At 43.4% G+C, this 17,502-nt stretch overlaps 1 protein-coding gene and 1 long non-coding RNA gene across 5 annotated transcripts in view; one reads left to right on the top strand and one right to left on the bottom strand.

Moving 5' to 3' along the window:
* Positions 1-17,502, bottom strand: part of LHCGR (luteinizing hormone/choriogonadotropin receptor) — a 1,835,933-nt gene that overhangs the window by 1,251,460 nt on the left and 566,971 nt on the right. The window lies entirely within an intron of this gene.
* LOC138468014 (uncharacterized) overlaps positions 1-17,502 on the top strand; it is a 48,779-nt gene that overhangs the window by 29,246 nt on the left and 2,031 nt on the right. The window contains exon 2 of the long non-coding RNA XR_011268180.1: positions 2,209-2,381. This is a non-coding gene — a long non-coding RNA (uncharacterized lncRNA). The remainder of the gene's footprint in view (positions 1-2,208; positions 2,382-17,502) is intronic.

Raw genomic sequence — 17,502 nt, 5'->3', positions numbered from 1 at the left:
ATGGGAGACATCCCGGCGAAACCAACCTGGAAAAGGATGTCGGAGAAATCTTATCTCGACTACTTTTATGTTTCTGATAGTCTTCATGCTAGGGTGCATTCACTTCAGGTAGTGGAACAAAAAGAAAGTGATCATAACCTACTGAAACTGGTAATTGCTGCATTTGATAAGCCGGCTACCTATTGGGAACATGACGTTTCTGTCGAATCCAATAGGATTCGTCTTCGTCTTGAAAGTAATGAAGTTAAGACCTTAAATCAAGCATTCCTAAGGGAACCGACACAAATTGAATATCAGCACTTACTAAAACAGTTTAAAGAATCTAACAAAGGTCCCAGACGCCAAACGTTTCAACAACTTCATGTTTCTGATTTAAATATCTTGAAACGTAAACGCATCATGAGAATGGAAATTCGTCAATGCACAAAACATTTGACCAGTACGTCCCTTATGCAAAGGAAAAAAATAAAACAATCATATAAAAACTGGTTAAAACAGTATAAGGCGTCCTTGCTTCAACTTGATGCAGAAGATATGATGCGAAAATTAGCAAATAAAAACACTCGAGACTTTTGGAACCTGATAAATAAGCTTAGTGCTCCTCGTGATGCCCTACAAGATAATATGATATCAGAGGAAAATTGGATTAACCATTATTCCACACTTTATAGTTCCAAAGGTGATATGAGAAAATCATCGGTACCAGAGTTAGATCACTGGGACTTAAAATTTGAGAAATCTGATATTTTAGACATCATCACTAAATTAAGTTCTTCTCGAGCACCTGGGCCCGATGGGTTGACTAATTTTAGTTTGAAGCAAAATCCAGAGGAATGGACTGACTTTTGTTATAAACTCTTTTCTACGATAGCTGCCACTGCTACAACACCAATTACATGGAAGAGTGCTATCATCGTACCGATTTTTAAAAAAGGCAACCGTTTGGACCCTAGCCATTATCGACCTATTGCATTACTTGATGTTTTGGGAAAGAGTTATGCAACCCTTTTACAACGTGATTTAAGGGAATGGTCAATAGCTTGTAATCACATAGATATTCGCCACACAGGGTTTCCCAAAGGTATTGGGTGTTCCCTCAATTTGCTCTTGCTTAATTTGTTGAAAATGGACACTCTGCGAACCGGTAGCAAAATTTATATTGCATCCATCGATTTATCCCATGCTTTTGATAGTATTAATCGTGAACTATTATGGGAAAAGATGTCTGAATGTAACTGCCCTGCCAGCTTACTTCTAGCCATTAAAGATTTATATACTACGTGTTAGGCTAGATAAGACTCGTAGGTTGTCTGAGGCCATTCAGACTTATCGTGGGGTAAAACAAGGTTGCCCTTTAGCGGCGATCATTTTCAATCTTTTTCTTTCAGATGTGGAACAGACCTTGAAAGAAGCTGTTTTATTCCCACCAAAAATCAATGGTTGTCATATTGGCCACTTGATATATGCAGATGATCTAATCTTAGTTGATTCAACACCAATTGGTTTGCAACGTAGCTTGAATGCTCTCCAAAAATACGTGGAAAATAATGATTTAGTTATTAACACTACTAAATCTGAGATTATAATACTGCAAAAGCTACAAGGGTCTCACAAACAAACCCGACATCAATTTCATTGGTATCTAGGTGCCAAAATGTTAACCACTGTATCGCAAATTAAATATTTGGGCACTGTGTTTAACTCAAACATAACAGATGCGCCTTGGGTAAATAATATTAAAATGAAATGTAAGAAATTGGCAATTCAAGCGGCTTGGCTTAACAAAAAATATGGCAAATTTTCGCTTTTGCCTGTACTATCATTTTATAAACAAAAGGCCGTACCTGCTCTTCTTTATGGAACTGAATGTGCTTTTGGGTGTTGTGCTGATTTATGGAATAGTCTGGAAAATATGTTTTGGTCACGTGTTTTGTCTCTTCCATCGGGTATCCCAACAGCATGTATTAGATACGAGCTCAGTTTTGTTATGTTGATGTCTTTTCTATTATATGTTAATGTGTTATCTGATTCCCATTCCTTATTCTACTGATGGAATTCTAGCTATTGATGACATCAGAGCAATCCTGAGCTTTGTGTTAGAATGTTATTCTTTGAGGAGTCAGTCTACTTGTGCAGATGGTTGGGGGTCTCTACTACCCATCTTATCCCTACAAGCAATAAACCATTTGTTCAACTTGTTGTGCCCAGTTTATTGCTTTACATTGGCGACGAGGATGGGATGTGCTGCAAGAGGAAAGCAGCAGCTGGAGTGGGAGTAGTTATCCGGAGCTGAGGAGCTGGAGCTGGACTGAGACCTCCAACCGCCAGGCCTACGGGTGAGGAGCTGCCCCCCCGACCTGGCCTACGATGTTGGACTGAAGGTAAAGTGCGCTGAACCTTCTCTGAGCTTACCTTCTGGAGACCTGCAAGCAATATTGTGCATGCTTGGTTTTGATATCACATGGTGGAATTGTTAAGAGGAGAGCAGTGTTTTTACAGGAGGTGAGCGCTTATATTTTGAAACATTGGCTGCAGGTGGCAAGTGAGTGACATTCTGTTTTTCGCTTTTGGTGGATTGGTAGCTGATTTCGGAGAGCACTACAGACTTGGATGGGCACCATGGCTGTATCCGGAATCCCGGGTCCCCAGATGTTTTTACCGACCCCGGGCCCCCCGAGAATTAAATGGGGGCCCTGGAAAAAGGTTTTCTCCATTATGTGAAAGCCACATGTGGCAATGGCATGTCAGTAGAAAGAAATTTGGCTATGCTTATGCATCTTCTGGGATATGAGGGGCAGCACATTTTTGAAACTTTACCTGAATTGAGCGAACTGGATGTTGAGGAAGGTATGAATGACTTTGATGCAGCATTGGCAAAACTGGATAAACATTTTGAACTAAAGATAAGTACTGTGTTGGAACGCTATCACTTTGGTATGAGATCTCAGCATGAGGGTGAAACTGTAGAGGATTACATCACTGCGCTTAGGCATTTATCGCTGAACTGCACATTTGGTGTAAGTCTGGATGAACATATTAGAGATCAGTTCATGTTACATTGTGCCAATGACAGGATCAGAGAGGAAGTGTGGCTAAAAGATGACCCTTGCTTCGATGAAGTAATTGGGATTGCAAAAAGAATTGAGCATATGTCAAAGTCTCACCGGACACAGGTAAGGCGTGTACATATAATCTTTATTGTCTGAACCCCACAGCGCAGCCTTCTTCCTCTGCGTCCCTCTCAACTGCCACTGTGGAATGTTGACTGCTAAACACGCATCAACATTCCACAGGTGCCCGTGCACGTTACAGGTGCCAGTGCACATTACAACATATCCCTTTCCCTTACATGAAAAATTAACAACAACCTGTAACAAAATTCAAAGCAGAACAAGAAATGAACAATGGACGTAACTTTACGCTTAGACATGTGAACTTCTTACATACAAAAATTAGTTTAAAAAAAAATGCAGAATGATATAAACCTCACCACACCATGACACATCTGACAAATGTAATCTCTAAACCTTATGGGGGGCCCACACCGCCTGGCAAGGCGGCCCCCTTCTTGTCCCACTTCGGGTTGCTGATTTGAAACATTCTGTTCCTCCACACTCACATCTGAGCCCGAAGGACCTGGAGCTGGAACAACCTCTTCCCGTTCGAACCTGACCACTGGTGAACCCACAGGATCATAGTCCAACCCACTTTCCTCAGACTCCGGATCAGACTCAGCATTTGACACTTCATCACCCTTGCAGCCATCTATCACCACCCGTCTCTTACTCTAGACTGAACCTCCCTCCAAATGTACATGGCCCTTCCCAACATTAACCACTCTCCTCGAAGGCAGATACTTGCTGTAGCCTTTGTGAACCCTCCTGGGATTTTTTATATGCACATAATCCCCCGGCTTAACGCTCAATTCCTTCCTTAACCTTTGTGATGACACAGCAGCCTCCTGACGCGCCACAATACTGCGATGTATAGCCTGCAGATCCATATCACATGGGCCACCACCACCCATGGCCAAAGTTCTCAACATTGTACCTGCCTTCCTGCCCCTCATGAGCTCGAATGGAGATCTCCCCGTAACCACGGCAGGAGTTCTCCTATATGCAGCCAAGTATTGTGACACAACTTCCTGCCAATCCAAACCGTTGGCTAAAGCCAATTGTATAGCCGACTTAATCGTACCATTGGCCCTTTCAACCAATCCATTGGCAGACGGATTATACAAAGCCGTCCGATAATGCGAAATAGCATGCTGCTCCAAAAATTCTCCCATAGCCCTGGATGTAAACGGCACACCATTGTCAGTAACTAGACTGGCAGGTAATCCCTCACGATCAAATACCTTCCTCAAGAAGGCAATAACTGAATCACTAGTGACGCTAGAACAAGCCGCCACTTCAATCCACCTGGACGTATAGTCCACCAACACCAACAAATATCTAGACTCAGGCTGTAAACATTCAAAAGGACCCATGATGTCCAAAGCCAATTTGGTCCATACTTGTTCAGGAACCTCCACGGGATGTACGGGTTGTGGGTGCAGTATTTTGCTTTTATCACTGACAGCACAAGCCTGAAAGTCTTTCACTACCTGTTCAACATCCTTGTCCATTGACGGCCACCAGTATTCCTCCCTAAGTCTCCTCTTGGTCAAAGATCGACCCAAATGCCCAACATGCGCCAATTCCACCATTCTTCCTCTTAAACTTACTGGGGGAATCAACCTACTGCCCCTAGACACACCCCAGGGACCCTCCGCTAATTCATGAAGAACTTGAGCATAACCTTTCCCTTCAGGCCTATTCTTGACAGTGTGCCAACCTCTAACTAGACCTTCCCTAATCCATCTCAACTCAAGATCAGTCTCAGACTCCACATCCCACAACGACTTCTCCACGGCCAAAGTCACACAAGCAACCTGACACCCCTGCAGATCCTCCTCTTTCACCAATCCCATCTGACTGTCCACCTCCATAATAGGCAAACGGGACAAGCAGTCCGCCACAACATTCAACTTCCCAGGAAAATATTGCAAAGAAAAATTGTAATCCTGTAGCTGCACTGACCACTTTGCAATCCTCGGGGATACTGCCATGACTCCTTTGGTAGAAAACACTTGCACCAACGGTTTATGGTCTGTTCTGACAATATACGGTATGCCCCACAGAAATGTCCTAAAATGTTTTGAAGCCCATAACAGGGCCAAGGTCTCCCTCTCAATTACCGAGTATCTGGTTTCTACATCTGTCAATGTTCTCGAGGCAAAAGCCACCGACATCCATTCACCATTCATCCATTGTTCCCGCACTGCACCCAGACCCACCTCACTCGCATCCACCGTCAGAACAGTTTTGTTTTTCGGGTCAAATGATTTCAGACAAGGAGCATTCTCCCCATCCTTCTTGATTAATTCAAACTCCACCCCACACTCCTCAGACCACACAAACCTAGCCGACTTCCTCATGAGGGCCCTCATGGCCACCGTTTTTTCAGCATAATTGGATACAAATTTAACATAGTACTCTGCAAGGCCCAGAAAAGCCCTGAGCTGTTCTTTATTGACCGGAGCTGGTGTGTCTCTCAACACCTTTACCAATTCCCCTTTGGGCTTCACACCTTGCGAACTCAGTGTATGTCCTAAATAAGTAACTTCCTCCACACCCACCTGGCACTTGGTTAACTTGACCGTTAGACCTCTCTCTTTAAGAATCTGCATGACGCTCCTAACCCTGACATCATGCTCCTCTCTGCTACTGCCCCAAACCAAGATATCATCTTTAAAATAACTGACACCTAGCACCCCTCGAAACATCTGCTGCATCAACCGCTGGAACACAGCAGAAGCCGAAGCAAGGCCAAATGGCATGCGACAGAATCTGTATGCCCCAAAAGGAGTCACAAGTGAAGTCAGGGGACTGGATTCGATGTGCAGATCAATTTGATGATAGGCCGTTGACAGATCAAAGGTGGAAAAATACCTGGCATCTCCTAAAGTCAACAACAACTCGTTGATATTCGGCAAAGGATGCCGATCCACCCATATGCTAGAGTTGAGCTCCCGGAGATCTACACACATCCTGATGCTCCCGTCTGCCTTCTTAACCAAAACCACAGGAAACAACCACTCTGAGGACTCGATAGGCTCAATTATCCCCGCAGCTTGCAACTTAGTCGATTCCGCTTTCAATGCCTCCCTAGCCGCTACTGGCACCCCTCTTACCTTATGCACTTTGGGAACTGCTCCCTTCTTCAAAACAATGCGATGGGTAAAACCTCTGAGCTTACCCAGGGTGTCTGAAAATACCTCAGGAAACTCCCTCATGAGTACTGTGGGGTTAACCCTCATGTCATTTTGCCACGCCCCTCCTCAACACTGAGAACCGGCACCTTCTCGCCAGGATGAATCTGTATTGTTAGCGCAGCTTGCTCATCCCAACCCAACACACTCGTGCCCTTTGAGGCCACATACAGTTTACCCAAGGTTTGCCTCTCCTTGAAAGAAAAATTGGACCAATTGTACCCTAGTACCTCAATGGGACTTTGCCTGTATGCACATGGTGCGATGTCCGAAGCCAACAAAGTTGAAACCTGTTTACCCAAAACTTCCTGATAGACTTCCGGAGACACCAGTGTATAGGATGACCCCGAATCCACCAGCATATCCACAGGGTGCTGATCCACCAATACCGACACCCATGGACCCTTCCGCCCGCCACCCTCCACATGCAGTATAACATCTTGACTAGATCCACCTCCTGATGCACCCTCTAGCAACATGGTGGAATCGTCTGGAACCACACTAGCCACCATCTGCCCCTTACACATACGTGCAAAATGGCCCAAACACTTACATTTCCTGCATTCCACATTGCAAGCAGGACAAGACTTAGAATCAGCAGTATGACTGGACCATCCACAGTTTTTGCACCCATCCTTGCTCTTAGATCCCTTACTCCCTTGCTCAACAGCTTTATCCACACCTTTCTTGTTCCTTGGCATTACCACATGCACCACCTCCTTAGACATATCCCTCTCAGTAACTATTTGTACGCTCGCTTTAGAAGCCTCAATTGCCCTGGCGATCTCCAAGACCTTTTCTAATGATGGATCACTCTCAATCCACAACCTTTCTCTGATTGTCTGATTGGATGTCTTCATCATAATTTGATCTCTTATATGTTCATCCCCATTACCTGGAAACCCACATGTAGCCATGAGTGCACGTAATGCCGTAACATAGGTATCTATGCTTTCCGTGGAACCTTGCTCCCTAGAGAAGAATTTATACCGCTCTAAAACCACATTAACTCTCTTACCAAAACGCATTTGCAGTTTCCTTAAAGCAGTCTCATAAGTACTTATAACCATTTCTCCCTCACCTCCCCTTGAACCATTACATTCTCTCCAGACAGGTGACGAAAAACCCTTAACCCCTCAGTACCAATACAATTGAGCAATGCAGCCTCTTTTTCATCATCGTTGAACTTTGCGCAACCAGCAGCCCTGAGGTATACCTTGAAGGCATCCACCCACTGCTCCCAAGGGACAGCAGGCTCCCCAGGGTTTGGGAGAAAGGCAGGGGGAGGCCTGGCAGCCGTATTCAACATGTCTAAAGTGGATACCCTGGAATTGGCCCCCAACAAGAACTTGCCCAACACCAAGCAAGCCTCTGGGGTTTTCTGATGATTAGCTGTCCCCACTCAGTCACCTTGTGCACGTGCACCCACACGTAATTGCAGTACAGAGTACAACCAGCAGCTCCCGCAGGTAGTCCGTCCGCGTACCACTGTTGATCACGCCGGGGACGGGCCACGGCACAGGGAAACCAGGCCAGCGCACACGTGGGACCGGGGTTCAGACAAATCCTCGTCGCCAATGTCAAAGTCTCACGAGACACAGGTAAGGCGTGTATATATAATCTTTATTGTCTGAACCCCACAGCGCAGCCTTCTTCCTCCGCGTCCCTCTCAACTGCCACTGTGGAATGTTGACTGCTAAACACGCATCAACATTCCACAGGTGCCCGTGCACGTTACAGGTGCCCGTGCACATTACAACAGCATACTTTGAAATGTGTGGCAAAACTTGCTGTGAAAGAATCCAAAGCTGTCCAACAGGTTGAGGTCTTGAAAGTAGGTGACAAGAGGATAGAAACCGCAAAAGACCAAAAGAAAAAGAAGGGCAAAATGGCCAAATCGACTGACATGTATCAAAGCAAGGGTGGTAATGGTAACCAAATAGCAAATAATTCTGTGCAAGAATAAAATGTACAAGTGGGAAAAAGGAGACAGGAGCGCCTGTGTTTTAGGTGTGGGAGTGCCCGCCACCTATCTAATTCTCCGATCTGCCCTGGAAGAAGAGCTATATGTAACATCTGTAAAAGATGGGGACATTTTGCAAATTGTTGTGCCAATTACAGTGTCGGTGCTGGGAGGAGCATTATGTTGGTTGAGGAGCCAGATGGGCCATCCTCAGATGAATATGAAGGTTCAGAAAATGAAATTGTTACTGTGAATATGGTTCAATGTTCCGGAATGGATGAATGCGAGCACCCTTCAGCTTGGGTGGAAGTGAATGGTTGCCAAGTTAAAATGCTAGCGGACTCATGTTCCAAAATCACTTTGATGTCAAAGGCGGTGTATGAAAATGTGCTGGGAGGTAGGATGGACGATTTAAGCCTGTCAGACAAGACACCTGGGGGCTATAGTGGCAGTAGGATCGATGTGGTAGGATGTTGTCCTGCAACTTTTAAATTTAAAGACAGGGTTACGCGCGGAAAAATATATATCACCAAGAAGGGTGAGACGCTGTTGGGATGGAGAGAACAAAGGGGACTATGTATTAAATTAGATCCCAATAGTAAAGAACAAGTGTTAAATGTATCCATGGACTGTAGTTTGGATGATAGTTCTAAAAGTTTCATTGCCAAGTATCCAGATGTGTTTAATAATAGCGTTGGGTGTTTGAAAGGGGAGATTCACAAAATTGTGCTGAAGGAGGGTTCCAGGCCCGTGGCGGCAAAACTTAGACCGTTACCGATGTCATTGCGTGATGCTGTGAGAGTGGAGTTGGAGAAACTGGAGAAAGCTGGCATTATTGAACCAGCGAAGGCGGTTGAATGGATTTCCCCCGTGGTTGTTGTGAAAAAGTCAGTTGGGGATTTGAGAGTATGCATAGATCTAAGAGAATTGAATCGATGTGTGGTTGCTGACCGCCATCCCCTTCCAAATATGGGAGAACTTCTGTCTAGGATAGGAAATGCCAAATACTTTGCCAAATTGGATATGGCGAGCGCCTATCATCAGATTAACCTTGATGCCGAGTCACGAAAACTGACGGCTTTTATCACATACGAAGGCATTTACCAGTTTCGGCGCATGCCTTTCGGATTAATATCAGCTTCATCAGTTTTCCAAAAAGTCATGTATGGATTATTCAAAGGTATTAACAATGTTTGGTGCTTCCAGGATGATGTGTTGGTTTGTGACAGTACTGAAGATTTAAAAAGGAAACTCAATAAGGTTTTAGAAATTTTCAGAACACGAGGTATTACCTTACGAAGTGAGAAATGTGTCTTTTCTACTCAAGTAGTAGAGTATTTAGGACACGAAATATCGGAGGAAGGTTTAAGGCCCAAAAAAGTTTTGGTAGATGGAATTAAAAGAATGGAGTCTCCAAAGAATAAGGCAGAGTTACGTTCATTTTTGGGGACAATAGAGTTTTACCATTGTTTCATTGAAAAATATGCGGATAAGGTTACCTTGCTGAGAGCATTGTTGAGAAAAGGAGTGGAATTTGTTTGGAATGCAGAGTGTGAAAAGAATTTGTTGAGATTAAGTCTGAGATTGATATGGCAAAACCCTTAGCCATGTATGATACTAAAAAAAGGACAATCTTGCCTGTTGATGCGAGTGAAACTGGTATTGGAGTGATTATGTCGCAAGTGGGAATGGATGGTGCAGAATCCGTGGTGTTACATGCTGAGAGGTCCTGAATTGAACTACTCGGTTTTGGAAAAAGAGGCTTTGGCATGCCATTGGGGTATAGAAAAACGGAAAAACTTTGTGTGGGGTCAAGAATTTGTGTTAAGAACAGACCACAAGCCACTGAAGGCTATATTTGAAAGCAAAGGGTTGGACAAAGTTTCAAGGAGAGTTGCCTGTTGGGTGACAAGATTGCAATGTCACAAGTTTAACATTGAAGTGGTAGCCGGTAAGGACAATGTGCAGGCTGATCATGCATCTAGAGTAAGGATTAGTGATGAGGAAGATGAGAAGGAGTCTGTTGAAGTTGAAAGTATGGTATTTGCTATGGTGGAAGGTGTACTTCACAAAGAAGAATGGGTTGAAGCATTGTTGTCTGATGAAATGTGGAGGCGGATAACCAATTTTATCAAGGATGGTTGGCCAGAGAAAAGATTGCTATCTGGAGAAGAGCGGGCTTTGTGGGAGGTGAGACAGGAATTATCTGTGAAGAATGGTCTAATATATTGATGGGATAAGCTTGTTGTTCCAGTATGTTTTAGAAAAAAACTAATTGCTATTGCGCATCAAGGCCATATTGGTACGTATAAAACCAAGGGAGTAATTAAGGCCGATTATTGGTGGCCGGGTATGGACCACGAGATTGAGAAAACAGTGGGAGGATGTGTAGACTGCATAAAGTCAGGGAAGAGCATATCTGCTGTAGTGCAACCTGTGAAAGGAGTTGAAGGTCCTAAGGGTGTGTGGCAAGACCTTGCCATGGATATCTTAGGCCCAGTGGATATGGGCAGAGGTCGTGGTAGGTTTGTGTTGGCCATAGTAGATATGTTTTCAAGGTGGACAGAGTTCAAAATATTGAGAGAAGTCATGGGTCAATCTATTGTAGCATTTCTGGAAGAGATATTTGAGAGAGAGGGCTTGCCAAGGAGTGTGTTGACGGACAACGGTCCACAGTTTACTGGAGGTTTCTTTCAAGAGTACATGTACAGATGTGGAATCAAGCATAAAAAGACTGCATTGTATTACCCTCAAGCCAATGGTATGATCGAGAGGGTCAACCGCTGCATAATGGAAGGTGTTAGGAATGCCAATGCGTGTGGGTTGGACAGGAAAGTTGTGGTAAAGGAACGAATGTATGCGTTGCGGATGGCTCCTAATGCCGAAACAAGAGTGAGTCCATTTGAATTAATGAGAGGACGGAGGAGTAACACGATGTTATCCCCAGCTTGGTTAGGCCGGGCCAGAGAAACGGATGAGGTGGTGGATGAAGTGAAAAGGAATATGGATGAACGAAAGAGGAAGTGTGCTGAGAAAGTTAATGAAAAATTTCCAAGAAAGAAGACTATAGTTGAAGTGGGCGATCTAGTTAGAATAAGGAAAGCTGTTATAAAGAAAAAGGGTGATCCGTTGTATTCGGATCCGGTTAAGGTTGTACAAGTTTTTGACCGTTCTGTGAAATTGGAGAGTGGACAGGTCTGGAGCCTGTCAAGGGTTGTGAAGGTGAGGAGGTAAAATTGCTGAGCAAACAGACGCCTTTTTCTCTATATAATGTCATCGTTCGAATTACATGTATTATAAATTGTTTTGTGTAAATAGAAATTTGGTGTTGAGATAAGGGAGGGGGGTGTGTTATGTTGATGTCTTTTCTATTATATGTTAATGTGTTATCTGATTCCCATTCCTTATTCTACTGATGGAATCCTAGCTATTGATGACATCAGAGCAATCCTGAGCTTTGTGTTAGAATGTTATTCTTTGAGGAGTCAGTCTACTTGTGCAGATGGTTGGGGGTCTCTACTACCCAGCTTATCCCTACAAGCAATAAACCATTTGTTCAACTTGTGCCCAGTTTATTGCTTTACAAGTTTGACCTCACTTAATGCAAGAGTTTGTTGGCCTACGCTTAGCTTGTATCGAAAAATAACACTATCTTCGCAAAATCCCCAATTTGAAATATTGAGCTTAGCAAAGCAGATGACAAATGAGTCTGTTTTTACAATGTGGGTTGAATGTTCCAAAAAGATCTTGATGGAACTGGATATTGACACTCACACATTGCAGACAAATCCTAACTATGTTAAGTCAGAGTTGTGGACTCAAGATTGGATTTTAACTAGTGAACAATGCCAAAAACATCGCATAATGAAAAATGTGCCTCCGTTGAAAAGAAGAATCAATGAAATCCAAAGTTATTTAGCAAAATTTCCGGATTTACATTGAAGGAATCTTTATATGAAATTTCGCCTGAACGTATTTCAGACGAGAGAACGTACTAACTTATGGGTGAATGATACTACTGTCATAAATTCATGTAGACTGTGTAATGAATCGGAGGAAACACTGAAACATCTAATAATGTTATGTCCAGCTTTATCTAATGAAAGAAATATTTACTTGGGGAAATTTAGTAGTCCTCGTCCATCTTTAAGCCTAGAGGATTGGTGGCAAATACATTTTGATGAAAGCGATAGGAAGCTTACTATAGCTTTGACTTTCCTATTGGAAATCATCTCTTCTCGGATTGCTTCTACTGTTAATTAATTGATGACGGTTCGAATTGACTAAATGAGTAGCATTTGGTGGACTTGTTTTTAAAATCACTGTGATTCTTGTTATTGTTAAAATGGATTGTGTGATGTGTAATGATGTGTTTTTTATTTTTTTAAAGGTTTGTAATAAACCAATACAAATAAAAAAAAAGGAATTCCATGTGCCTTTGCCTTGGTGCTTTTCAGACTAAAGTTATTCTCACCCACTAGTCAAGGGTTACCCTCCTGGACATGAGCCCGCAACTGGCTCTAATTGTTCTCCTTCTTTTTAGGACCCTCTGGCTCCAGCCTGGCTCTGGGCTACAACACCCAGCAGATTTGCAAACAGACTTGTAAACACCTTCACTCTCCTGAGAATTCTGTGGGTCTTGCTAGGATGTAGACTATAGCCCTTATGAGGGACTGTGCTTCAATGCTCAGTAAACTGCCCCTCTCACTTTCTCTTGCTCTGACTCCATCTCCATCAGCATGCAGCAGCTCTGTCTTAACTCTCACGTTGCCTGTCTTCTTTTATAGGTTTTTAGCAATGCAATGCTAGTTGCCTTAATAATGCTAGAGATTAGTTGGTTCTTCTCCTTTTTAGCCCCAGGTTATATGCCTGGTCAGGGCTCACTAGTTCTGCGTCCTTGCCATGCGTTTCAATTCTCCTAATTATTGTACTCATGGGGTGTGGCTTTCCCTCACTTCAGTTCCCTAGATGAGAAGGTAATGGTAGCTGAGGGCTTAAGGGTTGCTACTGCCATTTTGAAGTCAGGTGGATCCATCATGATGGCTGTTTGGCTCTGTGTCATGGCACCCTGCATTTTCAGCATGACTTGCCTATCAGGTTAATGTGCCCATGCGACCCATGAGCTGCTGAACCTCCCAATGTCATACAGCTTGAAGTGAGCATTTTGAGAGAAGCCTTAGTGGGTCCCCAAGGTTCTCATCCAGTCCGCATTGCTCCATTAGCACAACCTAGATTGAAAGGCGCTCACATATTCCATAATATTGCCATTATCACGTGTCTCTTGGCTGCTGCAGTCTGCAAACTGCCAGCTGTCTCTGTGAACACCTTTTTTTTGCCTTTGTCTTCACACTTAGCCTAGAAGGTTGAGCACAGCACTCATTGTTAATAGTAGGCCATAACATCGTAGGTGGTCAATTCTGCTCCATCATTTTAGCACCTACTTTTACACAATCCCCTATTGCAGATCTGTTTATTTAATTCACAATATCACAGATTTTAATCAATCAGTTCCTTGGCCAATAATTTTGCTCAATCATCCATGGGCTCTACTATTTGTGGATGGTAAAGCAAAAAGAACAAAGTGAGCATTGGTTGTCTAGTAGTTCTTAACCACAGTTTTTTTGTTATTTATTTTGTATTGTATTATAGTTTACAAAAATAAGCCTTTCACAAACAAAACCATTCACAAGACAATTACACAAAAAGTCACTCAATAGAAACGGTTTGCTAAATACATTTGATTTAGATACAACATTTTTCACATTAGAATTCATCTAACTTCTTTAAAATTACACATAAAAAGCATACAAAGCCAGGATCAATTTCACTGTGTTGCCCCACATCAGCCTAACCCAAAACATTTCAGATAGAGTCGGTGCACCAAGGTAGCACTCTCTCGCCTCCCCAAAGACTGTACAATGCAGAACAATATGTCTTAGCGTTTCCTCTGACTTTCCCAAACAAAACAAATGTGGCAGATGAGGACCCACAAGGTTAAGCGCAAGGACTATTGAATTTAGTTGGTTTGATTGGGCTGAGGGTGAAAGCAGTGTGGGAACCTGCCAAATTGCCCACTGGGTAAGTTGAACACAGAAAGGTTGTTTGCTAACACACTGCGCACACAGACAAAGTTTGAACAGCACCATCTGTTGATTAAATTTTAATTTAAATCAAAACCAACTAGTTCAAACTTTGTCTGTGTGCGCAGTGTGTTAGCAAACAACCTTTCTGCTTTCCCAAACAAAACCTGCAATCGCTGCTCTTGACCAACTCATCCCATCTGCTCTTCCGCTCAAGGGTTGCAAATTGGTTTAGGCGAAAACCTAGATAAACCCCAGACATTTTTGGGCAGGGGAACAGGGAAACGTACATCAGAATGTCCACTCTTCTTCTTCTAAATTTGCGTTTTCTCTAAGAGAGAAATAGTGGATAATAAATCCAGGCTTTCTACCCAATCGGATGTAAATGATTTCCTCTTAACCACCCTTCAGGTCATCTTCTGATGAACCTATGCAGTGCAGAATAATGCACATGTTAGCCTTACATTCGTTTAGTGTCGTCACTGTCTTTAGGCTTGACAGGTTACCCAAGCATTGGTAGAGGGAATTGTGAGGGGGGATTTAAGAACTTAGCATATTTGGCCAGCTTCTTCCAGATAGCCCTTGCAGCCAAGGAGGTAAGGCCCAACTCATACCTCACCACTGAGTTAGGTACAAAATTATCCAGGCCCCAAGTTATTTTCCAACGCTGACCCTGGAGTATGTTAAGCAATGTCCCCATGTCAAATAGTTGAGCCCATGTAAAAGTGTTGGTTCAACCGTCTATGTGTAAAATTTGATCAAGGGCATCAAGGAATAACGGCATAACTGAGAGTACACTCTCGTCATTTTTGCTAAGAGAGGCAGAAAACCTCCCTTGAAGAGGGCCTTCCAAGCCCCCACAGACAGTACTGGTCATGTTGTAGCCTAGATATCTCATAGACATTACCTTTTCAAGGGGTTGATCCCCTCTTTTTCACACAAAAGATTTGGGTCATTTTTTAGTCGAGAAGACAACCACCTTGGGGGTTTTGGACAGCATAATTATGGAAAAGGGCTAATTTTCGATGAAGTTCAATGGGTTATCATGAAGTTCATGATAATGCCATCTGCAAAGGCTAATCAGTCCAAACCCTGTCTAAGTCCCACAAAAGTGGGGAAAGGTTGCAAGATGGCCCCCTCCCTGGTCAACCTAATTCTCAAAGAGGAGTTGCTATGCAGCAAGGCCAGGATCTGCACCGTTCACACAGGGACATTTCCTTGCAGACGTTTCTTCCATAAAATAGCCTGGCTCCTGACTCACCGTCACAAAGACATTAGACATGTCTGTAGATGCCATATAAACCGGGCCCATCACTCCCCTTTTTACTGCCGCCGATATGTGGGCAATTATAGTGACGTTTAGGGAATTCCCCATTCCTCTTCAAACCCCTACCTGATACTTAGAGAGTATATTCAATGATTTTATCTGCTGAGAGCGATCTATAAGATGCATAGATTTTGCTGGATGCGTCCAGAAGGGCAATGGGCCTTTACTACAGTAAGGTGAAGATACATTTGATCCTCGGATAAACAACCTGAAGTTCTCAAGCTCACAGCCAGATCACCTCGACTACCAAGCTGTGAAGCTCATTGCTCCCAGAGAATAATAAAATGTTGACTACAGATACTCATTAATGTTTTTGTAACTGTATGACATTGTAAGTCAATATAGGAAGTGCAGGGAGGTGCTATTCCCAGGTGCTCCCATTTAGGAAACAAGATAAAAACACTAAAATAAAAATGCTATGGCTATGAAACCTGTACAAGCATGCACACGTGTAAATATCGCCCAGCTTGTCACCATACTTCACCATGGGCTTGGTGCCATCTTCAGAATTGACTGCTCCACAGGACATGCTTTGTATTCCTAAAACCTTGTGCATGGGCAGTGTGTTTTTTGTCGTTAGACCATGTAGACAGTGGAGAGTTGCAGATAGTTTGTCTTGAAGCCTGATGGCAATGGGTAAAACAGCAATACATGTTTCCTAGGCTGCATGTCGATACAAAGTTTACATTCGCGTGTTGGCTTATCTTTCAAATGCTGCTGACAAGTACTGTGTTTACTAGGATCTCCTATTGTCAGGAGAACAACAGGAAACTCAAGCCTTGTAAAATTAGGTACAAGCGTTATAGGCCATGGGCTTGGTGTGAACTGGGTAAATGAATGAAGACTAATTACGGGTATCAAAAAAGATAAATTCCAGCTGGCTTAAGGGCTTGAGTAAGCAGTCATTCACCCAGCTCCCTTGGGCTCTGCTTCCTGGGGGTCAAACGTAAAATCAATCAAGTATGTGTGTTTCCAAACGTCGCCTGTCCTTCTTTCTAGTTTTGACTGACTTTTTTTATGTCATCATCTTGGTCAGGATGCTGATTCTTTTAGGTGGACCAACTTCTTCCTTCCGTTTGGGGTCTGGACTCATTGATCAAATCTCCAGAAAGAACACCAGACCTTCCTAGCAATGAATAATAGTTCACAGGTGCCACAGTGCCTTTGGCAGATACTTCCACAGTTTCCTTTAGCACTGGATCACGGAGTTGCAGTTTAAGCAGCTGTCTGGTGAATTTGGTCCCTCTCTGGTCTCCTGGCCTTTGTGTTTCTGTTCCCTGTCCTCAAGTACCATCCTTCTCTTGCCCTCTGACTTGTCCCTCCTCCTTCTTGTTACGCTGTTATTTCTTCCTTTCTTTCTTTCTTTCTTTCTTTCTTTCTTTCTTTCTTTCTTTCTTTCTTTCTTTCTTTCTTTCTTTCTTTCTTTCTTTCTTTCTTTCTTTCTTTCTTTCTTTCTTTCTTTCTTTCTCTGATGCTCCCTCTTTCTCTTTACATGAGTTGGTGTGCTAGACGCCTACCCTCCTTCCTTTTTTCCTCCTTGATATTTCACTCTCACCTCTCTCATTAAGCGTCCTTTTCCTCTGAGGAGTGCTAGAGGAGGTTTGGTGTGAGCACGGAGGACAACATTGGAACCCAACCATACTGAGGATCCGGAAGCCAAGGATTCTAATACTTGGCCAGGCTAAGCCTGGAATAAGGGTGCCCCTACTGTTGCTGGAGGGAGTGTGAAGGAAGCACAAAATATGCAATTAGGATGCACCATTACCAAGGACCGACAAGCCAAGGTTTCAAATACCCATCCCACACTAAGGGCATGCCT

This window comes from Ambystoma mexicanum, chromosome 4q (genome assembly GCF_040938575.1).
Source record: "Ambystoma mexicanum isolate Mex_15411 chromosome 4q, UKY_AmexF1_1, whole genome shotgun sequence".
Taxonomy (NCBI): Eukaryota; Metazoa; Chordata; class Amphibia; order Caudata; family Ambystomatidae; genus Ambystoma; species Ambystoma mexicanum.
This window is presented reverse-complemented; position numbering and strand designations above follow the sequence as displayed.